Source organism: Hyperolius riggenbachi, chromosome 4 (assembly GCF_040937935.1).
Source record: "Hyperolius riggenbachi isolate aHypRig1 chromosome 4, aHypRig1.pri, whole genome shotgun sequence".
Taxonomy (NCBI): domain Eukaryota; kingdom Metazoa; phylum Chordata; class Amphibia; order Anura; family Hyperoliidae; genus Hyperolius; species Hyperolius riggenbachi.
Genome location: NC_090649.1, coordinates 466,253,208 through 466,265,922, shown reverse-complemented (window position 1 = coordinate 466,265,922; position 12,715 = coordinate 466,253,208). Strand labels below are relative to the sequence as shown.

Here is a 12,715-nt window from a genome sequence, read left to right as displayed (position 1 = left end):
CTCCGAAGTATGACCAACCCCCGGCAGGTCGACTTCTTCTGTGGAGGCGCAGTACACTCCCAGTGACGTGCGCAGGGGTCGGCCATACATCAGAGCCTGCCAGAGGGACCGACGAGAAGACAGGAGCTGCGGCGAGGGACACAGCGACCTCTAGGGGCTGGAAGAAGCCCCAGGTAAGTAAAGCTACTTTATTTATATCCCCTCGTATGTTCTGTAAGAGCTCAGACACACTATAAACGCTTTTCTGAGTGCTTTGTAATTGATTAGGGCTTTTTAAAAATCATTCACTTTCATTAAAATCGCTGTAAAAATTGCAGCTATTTTACACTATCGCAGTGATTTTTACACGATTTTTACCACAATTTTAATGAAAGTGAATAAGATCAATTTTTTTTAATACGACCAGCCAACACCTATCGTCGGCGGATGGTCGCGCCTGGGTTTCCATAGAAATTCCTGTCAGTTCACGGCGGGGCGCTCCGTGAACAGCGTGCAAACCTCCGATCGCGGCTCGCAGGCTAAATGTAAACACCCGGGAACGTAATCCCTGGTGTTTACATTGTACTGCGCTGCTATCCCAGCAGCGTCGTAAAGGAGATCAGCGATCCCCGGCCTCTGATTGGCCAGGGATCGCCGCCATCTGATAGGCTGAAGCCTATCTGAGGCGGTACATGACGGATCGCTGTCCTGTACCGCCTATAGTGAGAAGGGGAGGGAGGGAGGGAGGGGGGAATAGCGCTGCGGAGGGGGGCTTTGAGGTGCCCCGCTAGACAAACTAGCCGGCGTCGATCAGACTCCCCCAACAGGACATCCCCCTAGTGGGAAAAAAAGGGGAGGGGGAAGTCTGATCGCCCTGCCTGCAACCTGATCAGTGCTGGGGGCTGAAGAGCCCACTAAGCACAGATCACACAAAACTCAGCCGGTCCTTAACTAGTCTGTTTCGGGTTGGTAACCCTTTATCAGGTCTTTACAAAGCAACAAATCTATATATATAATAGAGTAAGTGCCTCAACCTTCAAGCAAGAAGAAGAAGTAGCGCCCTGCCCCCAGGGCCGGTCCAAGCAAGAAGAAGGGGCTGGTCCAATCAAGAAGAAGTAGTGTCATATCAAACCAAGAGCAAAGAGGGATAATTTGCATATTCAGTAGCAGTGCATTGTGGGTAACCACAAATGTTCACTTATAGCTGAATTATTGCAGATTTGCTTCTGTTTTAAGATGGAAAATTACACCAAGCTTTGCTTTTTTTTTTTTTTTAGTAGGAGGGCTTTTTGGTCTCTTTTATCCTCCTATACAGTCTTAGTAGTTTGGGTCACCCTGAGCTGCTTGGTTACTCTGTTGTACTGGTCCAAGCCCTATCTTATACAGCCTTAACAATCCCTGCAATGTAATGATGAGAACCAAACGTCTGAAATAGGCTGTCATATGTGGGTTTGATATGACTGTGTAAAACTTAAAGCTATAGGTTTGCTTGACTTACCAAGGGTGAAAAGGAATAATTTGCATATTTAGTAGCGGTGCATTGTGGGTAATCACAAATGTTCACTTATAGCAGAATTATTGCAGATTTTCTTCTGTTTTAAGAAGGCAAATTACATCAAGCTTTGATTTTTTTAGTAGAAGGTCTTTTTGGTCCCTTTTATGCACCTATACATTCTGAGTGGTTTGGGTCACCCTGAGCTGTTGTACTGGTCCAAGCCCTATCTCATACAGCCCTATCAATCCTTGCCATGTACAGATGAGGGCCAAAAGTCTGAAACAGGCTGTCACATGTGGGTTTGATATGGCTGTGTAAAATTTAAAAGCTATCGGCTTGCTATACACCAGTGGTTCTGGATGCTTGCTTGGCTTATTAAGGGTGAAAAGGAATTATTTGCATATTTAGTAGCAGTGCATTGTGGGTAACCACAAATGTTCACTTATAGCTGAATAATTGCATATTTGCTTCTGTTTTAGGAAGGCAAATGACACTAAGTTTTGCTTTTTTTAGTAGGAGGTCTTTTTGGTCCCTTTTATCCCCTATACATTTCGAGTGGTTTGGGTCACCCAGAGCTGCTTGGTTACTCTGTTGTACTGGTCCAAGCTCTATCTCATACAGCCTTATCAATCCCTGCCATGTACTGATGATGAGGACCAAAAGTCTGAAACAGGCTGTCTACATGTGGGTTTGATATGACTGTGTAAAATTGAAAGCTATATGCTTGCTATACACCAGTGGCTCTGAATGCTTGCTTGGCTTACCAAGGGGGAAAAGGGGTAATTTGCATATTTAGTAGCAGTGCATTGTGGGTAACCACAAATGTTCACTTATAGCTGAATTATTGCAGATTTCCTTCTGTTTTAAAAAGGCAAATTACACCAATACAGTGTGCGGCATTGCAGGAAGTGACGACAGTGGAACGCACGATAGAGATGGGAAGTTCGGATCTTTTCAATGATCCGGATGATTCGAATCGGATCATTGAAGAGATCCGGATCTTTGATCCGAATCTCGGATCATTTTACTACCGAAGCATTCAGGGGTTGAAATGACTAGCAGGGCAGGAGAAGGAGAGGGGGGTGGACACACAGAGAAGGGGAGAAGATGGACAGAGGGCAGGGAGTGGGCAGAGAAGGGAGGAGGGACGAGCAGAGAGCAGAAATGTTTGCACGTAATATCCACATGCTGCAATCATAATTTACATATATTTCACCTATATGCTCATCTGTACACTTTGAAAGAAAAGGTCGCACAGTGAAAGAAAGCATTCCCAGAAGTAAAGTGCAGCTGTTTAGAGCGAGTCCAGGAGGATCATATTACGCTGCAATCACAGTGCCTGCAAAGTTACTGAGCTGTGCTGAGCTGAGCCAAAAGCTTCCCATGTGATCACTGTGCAGCACTACAGAACAGACAGCCTATAATGAGCTGCACGTTATAGCCAGTATGTGTGCTCTACACATATCTGGCAGTGGCACCCATGTCCTCTCTACCTGTCCCTGCAAGGCTGGCTCCCCTGAGTCCCCTCCAACAGAGCGATCCATCTCTGCTCTGCTTCCAGGACCCCGCTGCTACCCGCTGAGAGGGGGCGTGTCGCTCCTGGCCCCGCCCTTTTTGCGATCCGAATCACTCATTTTGATGATTCGGATGATCGACTCATAAAATAGATTCGGATCAAAGATCCGAATCGTTCATGATCCGGACAACACTAACGCACGATGGAACACGGAAGAGATCAGTCATCCCCGCCCGCTGCCTCTTACTAATTGAGGGGGTTCCTGCTGAGCTTAAGCTGGAGGGGGGAGTGCACATGGGGGACCCAGGTGAGGGGGGGGGGGGTTCCTGCTGAACTTAAGCTGGAGGGGGAGTGCACATGGGGGACCCAAGTGAGGGGGGGTTTCCTGCTGAGCTTAAGCTGGAGATAGAGCACACATGGGGGACCCAGGTGAGGGGGTTCCAACCCCCCTCCCCACCGCTGTGCCCAATACCCCCTTCCTGCCCTCTACCCTCTTATGTGGCGTATGCTACGCCACGGGTCGGCTAGTATATATTTAGAATACAACATACATAGAAAAATGTTGGGTCATCTGTTCCCACCAGACACAACCCGGCACCTTACTGATGGCTGGCAAATGGATCATCGGCTGCAAACACTGTGTGCACAATGGTCCTGGGAAGTGGGGCGCGATCAGGGTGCTCGGGGCTGCACATGTGCTGTAGCCTCCGACTGATTGCGACCGCCAGCTATGAGCGGGGGTCACAGCTTCTCGCTGGAGGGTCTTGGAAGGACAGCGTGGGCACAGGATGACTCCAGGGGGCTGCAAGAAGCCTCAGGTAAATTAAGCACTGGGCCCAGTTTATTAAACATTAGTACACATAGCCAATTTTGATTGGTCAATTTCATCATCTCCATCCAAGGCTAGTAAATGTGCAGCTGTGTTATTACTGCAGCTTTTTCAGTATTATTAACCTCTTGCAGTAGATGCTGCATGCAGCTGCTGTCTCACTACCGCTTGTTCACACGCCCTCTGCAACCCTGATCTGTTACGTCCCAAGTGAGGGGGATAAACTCTTCAGGCAATGACAGAAGCTGCCCATATACTAGTCAGTGTTGCAGGAATTGATCAATTAGATGTTGATCAGAAATTATGGTCCAGAAAGAGTAATGAAGTTTGGATGCTACTCCAATCGATAGCAAATGAAAATGCTATCCTGCGTCTAAAAGCTGCGCGTCAGGCAACAACGGGAGCAATAACTAGTACAGGTCAATGCAGCAGCCAAGCACCTCTGTGTCACACAGACACAGAAGCGCTTGGCTGCTGCACTGACCAGTACTAGTTATTGCCTGATGAAGCGGGTTTGATCCTGCGAAATGCATTGTATTGTGGAGTGTATAAATAAATGTCATTGTTGACTATTAAATCAACCAATACGGTGTCTACTTACTGGTGAGGTAAGTCCACCACCTCTTTTAAACCTTTAGGGCCCATTCACAATAGAGCGTTTTGCCGGCGATTTCGTCAAAACGCTCAAGCACTAGCACTTTTTTTTTAAGCGCTAGTGCTATAATACCCTATGGGCCTGTTCTTACTTGGGTGATTTGCGTTAATCGCCAGCGATTAACGCAAATCGCCAAACACAAATGTGTAGCCTGCACCATTTTCAGGCGATTTCCCGGTGATCGCTTTTCAGTGCTATAGAAGCGCTAAACGCGATCGCGGGAAAATCGCTGCAGTGTCCAGTTTAAATCGTGGAAAAATCACTTTGCGCTTTTAGGTGTAAATGGGCCCTTAACGGTTTTATCCTGCTATTGGCGCCTCTGTTCCATCCTTGCTACATCTCGAGTCCACCCTCGGTGGAGGGATGTTACCCCTTGTCTCCTATCTACAGAGAGAGACTTCTTAACCTGAGTGGGGTCAGGTTCTCATGCTCCCCGCCCACCTATACAGTGGTTGCCTTTGAGGGAACCCACACTTGTGAGTATAACTGCACACGTTTTATCTTTCTCCACAACCTGGTTATACTAAACACTGTACAGGGCTCTCGGTGTCCCTTTCGGTAGGAACACACTAGGCAGAAACGCAAGCATTGCGTAAAAACGCACATAATGCAAGTCAATAGACCACATCAAAAAACGCATATATTTGCATTCAGCAATGTGCGTTTTTTTAAAAACGCAGGACTTGCTGCATATTTTTCCAAAACGCATCTGAAACGCACATCATCAAAGTCATTGGTGACACAGAGGTGTTTTGGGGGTTTTTTTTCCGTTTTATATGCTTTTTCAAAAAAAAAAAAACAAGTTTGATGATGTATTTCCACTTCCTGTTGACTTCCTAGTAATTTGCATAAAACGCATTTAAAAACCACATGCAAAATGCATATGCGATTTATGTATGCAAATGCATTAAAATGCAAGAAAAACACATGTGCGGGGAGAAAACGCAAACGCACAGAAAACACACGGAAACTGCACAAACACATATGAAGCAAAACGCTACCTTTGCCCCACTGCCTAGTGTCCTTCTACCCCTTTTTCCTCCTACAAGCAGCGAGTGGAGATGTATAAACCCGACTCCACTCGTGTGCCCAACTGGAACTGGATGTGGTCACACTCTTGGTAAAATAAGGTCCTATCGGTGGCACAACCACTGCGCACCAAAGTACCCCTCTCCAGAGGAGGGCGAGAAGCACAGAGGGGGTAAGAGGTGCCCAATGGTGAATAAAACTGATATAAAGGATCTTGGGTACACTGTACTAGAGATGTTTTTTTGGTTCGCAAACCGTGAACACGAACTTGCGAAAAAGTTCGAACTGGCGAATCATGAGAACCGCAATAGACTTCAATGGGTAGGCGAACTTGAAAAACTACAAACCTATAAGAAATGCTGTAAAGGATTTTAATCTCAGCGATCACTTATGTTTCCCCACATGTGGGGTATGCTGTGCACTGTTTTTTTTGTGTAATGCTCATTACTTCTAATAAACACCCTTGAAACGAAAAACTACAAGCACTAATTCTGGCCACAAAAGTGATGGAAAAGATGTTTCAAGGGGTCTAACACCTGGAGGGGGGCATGGCGGAGTGGGATAGATGCCAAAAGTCCCCGGGGGAAATTACGGATTTGACGCACAGCAGGATTATAATCCCTAAAGGGCAGAAATCACATTGCATTCCTAAAGTGCTTTAACCTCTTGAGGACTGCAGGGCTAAACCCCCTAGTGACTAGGCCATTTTTAGTTAAATTGGCCACTGCAGCTTTAAGGCCAAGCTGCAGGGTCGCACAACACAGCACACAAGTGATCCCCCCCCCCTTTTCTTCCCACCAACAGCTCTCTCTGTTGGTGGGGTCTGATTACTCCCCCCATGTTTATTTTTTTTATAATAAATGTTATTGTTCCTGTTTAAAAAAAAAACCTGTTTCTTTAAGCCCCTTCCTTCCCTCCCTCCCTCCCCACAGCCAGCCAATTACGGCGATCGCTGTCATAGGCTTCTGCCTATGAGAGCCGATCGCTCTCTTGTCCCTCAGGGGGACAGTCGTGTCACACGGCTGTCCCCAGTGCAGCGCTGCACAGTGTAAATAGACGGCGATCACACCGTCTAACAGTCTCCCGAGCGGTAATAGCCGCTCGGAGACTGAAGGCGGGGCGGAGCTCCGCCCCCCAAGCAGGAAATGCGCGCGCAGCGTGCGCGCGATCTCCTGCATTAGCTGGCCCCAGGACTTTACGCCAATCGGCGTTAGGTGGCCCTGGGGCTGCCGCTGTGGCCACGCCCATCAGCGTGACATGGGCGGAAACATCTTGCGTGTGTATACATGAATCAGGTAGTGTAATTAGTGTACTGCTTCACACTGACAGACCAAACTCACTGTGTAACGACCCGCAAACAGCTGTTTGTGTAGTGATGGCCGTGCTGGACTGGTGTGCACCATGGCGAAAGTGCAGGCAATGGCAATTTTCAAGCCCATATGGTCGGGCTGAGGTAGCTCTATGACAGAACAATAGTGACTGAGTATCTTGGGTCAGGTGAGCCCCTCAACACACTCATATAGCCGGTCATTGCTTCATTGTGATGCGCAAGTCCCTTCACAGCGGCAAGGTAACGATCACAAAGGGGAATTGACACATGTACATGCCTTTTGTTTTGTTGTTGCAGCCAGAAAAATTAGGCAGGCATGTACACGCACCAGAAAAATTATTATAGCGGCCGCTACTAGCAGCAGCATTAAAAATTCAGGAATCCACCTGGAGTCCTGGACCCTGTTGGTGGTGGCGGAGAAGGCAGTCAAGCCTGCAGGCAGAGATGCTGTGTGGGGAGGCTGACTCAAGGCCCGTACTCACGGGCTGCAAAACTCGCCTGTCGCCAGCACACGTGAGCGTGTGGGCGACAGGCCGGCGACAGCTTCTCGCCAGGTCCCTCCGCGTACACATGCGGAAGAGGGACCAGCGGCAAGGCGGAAGCTGTCGCTGACGTTCCTCCTCCCCCCGCCGGAAGGTCTGTGAACCTCAATGGAGGTTGCTGTCGCTAGTCCGCGTACTCACGCGGACTAGCGACAGTTGCGGCGGGGGGGGCAGCGGCGACTGTCGCCATGCGATTGAAAGTTTCAATCGCATGGCGACATAGCGACGGGCGACAGTTCGGGGGCGCGCGGGCGTGCGACGGCCCATACTCACGGGCGACCTGTCGCCGCAACACGCGCGCGCCGCGTGTTGAGGCGACAAAAGTCCCTCGTGAGTATGGGCCATTAGTCTTTGGCGTCGCTCTCCCCCTGTGGCCGCCGCTCTGCCTCTCTCCCTCCCTCTAGCAGCAGGTGCACTGGCGCCGTGTCAGACCTCGATCAGGCGGCGACCAGTAGTGCGGGCGCTAGGACCTAGCACGCCGCACTGATATGCGGAAGTGACACCACTTCCGCATATAGAGCGGGTGCATCCCCGGCGCCCGCTCATACTGGTCGGGTCGCCCGCTGATCGAGGTCTGAAGCTGCTGCAAGGTGGGGGGGGGGGGGGGGGGGTATGGCGGCGGCGGCGAGGGGGGGCGGACTGTCACTCACTAACTAACTAACTAAAGGGGGTCCCTGTCACTCACTACATCTTCTGAGCACATATACCCCCTGGCTACATCTACTGGGCACATATACCCCCTGGCTACATCTACTGGGCACATATACCCCCTGGCTACATCTACTGGGCACATATACCCCCTGGCTACATCTACTGGGCACATATAATCCCTGGCTACATCTACTGGGCACATATAACCCTGGCTACATCTACTGGGCACATATACATCTGGCTACATCTACTGGGCACATATAACCCCTGGCTACATCTACTGGGCACATATAACCTTGGCTACATCTACTGGGCACATATAATCCCTGGCTACATCTACTGGGCACATATAACCCTGGCTACATCTACTGGGGACATATAACCCTGGCTACATCTACTGGGGACATATAACCCCTGGCTACATCTACTGGGCACATATAATCCCTGGCTACATCTACTGGGCACATATAACCCTGGCTACATCTACTTGGGACATCTACTGGGGACATATAACCCTGGCTACATCTACTGGGGACATATAACCCCTGGCTACATCTACTGGGCACATATAACCCTGGCTACATCTACTGGGGACATCTACTGGGGACATATAACCCTGGCTACATCTACTGGGGACATATAATCCCTGGCTACATCTACTGGGCACATATAACCCTGGCTACATCTACTGGGCACATATAATCCCTGGCTACATCTACTGGGCACATATAACCCTGGCTACATCTACTGGGGACATATAACCCCTGGCTACATCTACTGGGCACATATAACCCTGGCTACATCTACTGGGGACATCTACTGGGGACATATAACCCTGGCTACATCTACTGGGGACATATAATCCCTGGCTACATCTACTGGGCACATATAACCCTGGCTACATCTACTGGGCACATATAATCCCTGGCTACATCTACTGGGCACATATAACCCCTGGCTACATCTACTGGGGACATATAACCCTGGCTACATCTACTGGGCACATATAATCCCTGGCTACATCTACTGGGCACATATAACCCTGGCTACATCTACTGGGGACATATAACCCCTGGCTACATCTACTGGGCACATATAATCCCTGGCTACATCTACTGGGCACATATACCCCCTGGCTACATATACTGGGCACATATAATCCCTGGCTACATCTACTGGGGACATATAACCCCTGGCTACATCTACTGGGGACATATAACCCTGGCTACATCTACTGGGCACATATAATCCCTGGCTACATCTACTGGGCACATATAACCCTGGCTACATCTACTGGGGACATATAACCCCTGGCTACATCTACTGGGCACATATAATCCCTGGCTACATCTACTGGGCACATATACCCCCTGGCTACATATACTGGGCACATATAACCCTGGCTACATCTACTGGGGACATATACATCTGGCTACATCTACTGGGCACATATAATCCCTGGCTACATCTACTGGGGACATATAATCCCTGGCTACATCTACTGGGCACATATAACCCTGGCTACATCTACTGGGGACATATAACCCCTGGCTACATCTACTGGGCACATATAACCCTGGCTACATCTACTGGGCACATATACCCCCTGGCTACATCTACTGGGCACATATAATCCCTGGCTACATCTACTGGGGACATATACCCCCTGGCTACATCTACTGGGCACATATAATCCCTGGCTACATCTACTGGGGACATATAACCCCTGGCTACATCTACTGGGCACATATAATCCCTGGCTACATCTACTGGGCACATATAATCCCTGGCTACATCTACTGGGCACATATACCCCCTGGCTACATCTACTGGGCACATATAATCCCTGGCTACATCTACTGGGGACATATAATCCCTGGCTACATCTACTGGGCACATATAACCCTGGCTACATCTACTGGGGACATATAACCCCTGGCTACATCTACTGGGCACATATAACCATGGCTACATCTACTGGGCACATATAACCCTGGCTACATCTACTGGGGACATATAACCCTGGCTACATCTACTGGGCACATATAACCCCTGGCTACATCTACTGGGCACATATACCCCCTGGCTACATCTACTGGTCACATATACCCCCTGGCTACATCTACTGGGCACATATAACCCTGGCTACATCTACTGGGGACATATAACCCTGGCTACATCTACTGGGGACATATAACCCCTGGCTACATCTACTGGGCACATATAACCCTGGCTACATCTACTGGGGACATATAACCCTGGCTACATCTACTGGGGACATATAACCCCTGGCTACATCTACTGGGCACATATAACCCTGGCTACATCTACTGGGGACATATAACCCCTGGCTACATCTACTGGGCACATATAACCCTGGCTACATCTACTGGGCACATATAACCCTGGCTACATCTACTGGGGACATATAACCCCTGGCTACATCTACTGGGCACATATAATCCCTGGCTACATCTACTGGGCACATATACCTCTGGCTACATCTACTGGGCACATATAACCCTGGCTACATCTACTGGGCACATATACCTCTGGCTACATCTACTGAGCGCATATAACCCTGGCTACATCTACTGGGCACATATACCTCTGGCTACATCTACTGGGCACATATAACCCTGGCTACATCTACTGGGCACATATAACCCTGGCTATATCTACTGGGCACATATAACCCCTGGCTACATCTACTGGGCACATATAACCCTGGATACATCTACTGGGCACATATAATCCCTGGCTACATCTACTGGGCACATATACCCCCTGGCTACATATACTGGGCACATATAATCCCTGGCTACATCTACTGGGGACATATAATCCCTGGCTACATCTACTGGGCACATATAACCCTGGCTACATCTACTGGGCACATATACCCCCTGGCTACATCTACTGGGCACATATACCCCCTGGCTACATCTACTGGGCACATATAACCCTGGCTATATCTACTGGGCACATATAACCCCTGGCTACATCTACTGGGCACATATAACCCTGGATACATCTACTGGGCACATATAACCCCTGGCTACATCTACTGGGCACATATATCCCTCGTACATATACTGGGGACATATACCCAGAGCAGTGCTTTTCAGCGCTGCTAGCTTTGGGCGCAGCCAACGCCGCCATAGACTGTAATGGGAATCAGTCTATAGCGGCGCTCAGTGAGGAAGGTCGGCTCCGTCGGAAGACGGAGCCGAAGTTGCTTAAAAAACACAATAATTCAGCCTCCAGCAATTATTTAATTCCCCCACTATCCATGGCGGCCTGGAGGGGGAATAGTTATTAAAACGGCCCGGACTTGTGCAGAAGCAGGACCAGCCATATAACAGCAACAATTGTGAGTGGCAATTATTGTCAGTTATTTCAGAAACAATTTATAAGTTGCTCTTTTTGTGTGTGTGTGTGTGTGTGTGTGTGTAGGGGGGGGGGGGGGGGGGGGAGGAGGATACAAACAAATGTGTCCAGGTTTGTTTATAGCAATTTAATATTAGAAATGGAATTTCCCTTTAAGCCAAGGTCCAGCAGGGCAGGCACAGCAATGAGTTGTGCAAACAGCGTGCGTGGAACTCCCTGGCTGTCTGTATGCCAAGCCTGAGCACTAATGAGTAGAACAGGAAATCTGCCCTAAAACTAAACAGTCTAGCCCAGCATCCCCTCCTGCCTGCACTGCAGCTGCAGGACAGGGGACACAGCACTGCATACAGCCGGCACATGGGAGTATAAACCACAGCTCTGGACACCAAGAGACCAGGTAACGTGACTTCATATCCTGAGGGTGCTTAAAGGAGAACTGTAGTGAGAGGTAGATGGAGGCTGCCATATTTGTTTCCATTTAAGCAATACCAGTTGCCTGGCTATCCTGCTGTTCCTCTGCCTCTAATACTTTCAGCCATAGGCCCTGAACAAGCATGCAGCAGATCTGGTGTTTCTGACATTATTGTCAGATATGAAAGATTAGCTTCATGCTTGTTTCTGACATTATTTAGACACGACTGCATCCTGATAGACCAGCAGGACTGCCAGGCAACTGGTATTGTATAAAAGGAAATAAATGTGGCAGCCTCCATATATTTCTCACTTCAGTTGCCCTGTAAGTGAGAAGTATATAGAGGCTGACATTTTACTTGTAAGCAATACCAGTTGCCTAGCTGTCCTGCTGATCCTCTGCCTCTAATACTTTTAGCCATAAATAGCCATAAACCCTGAACAAGCATGCAGCAAGACATCTTACCTCGACACAAAGCCGGGCCGATGATTTAGGTGCTGCAATAGACCGTATAGTGGCGTTCCGTGACTCATTTGGGCATTGGCGATTGTCAGAGCTCATATTAGAAAGAAAAATAAAATGTAATTCGGCTGCCTGAATAACATTCCTCCCCGGCCCTCGAGCTGCAGCAACTTTTCCGCCAGTCCAATGCCTTAGCACCGTGATTTTTGTCAAATGCAGATGTTAGGTATACTGCATTTTTTGAGCGTTTACACTCTTGTATAAAGTACAGGAGCGCAGGAAAATCGCAGAGGTACAATCGTGGTACAATTTTTTTCCCCGGTTATTTTCTCCCATCGCAGATCCCATTTAGACCATACACCTGTCGGATTGCATGAAAATTCCGGCAAAAATGGGATAGTGGAAAGTAAATGAAATCAGGATTG

At 48.7% G+C, this 12,715-nt stretch overlaps 1 protein-coding gene across 1 annotated transcript in view; it reads left to right on the top strand.

Moving 5' to 3' along the window:
- The first annotated feature begins 11,681 nt into the window (after positions 1 to 11,681).
- Positions 11,682 to 12,715, top strand: part of FAM177B (family with sequence similarity 177 member B) — a 30,414-nt gene continuing 29,380 nt past the window's right edge. The window contains exon 1 of the mRNA XM_068233453.1: positions 11,682 to 11,813. The gene's annotated coding sequence lies outside the window, so the exon portion shown is untranslated. The remainder of the gene's footprint in view (positions 11,814 to 12,715) is intronic.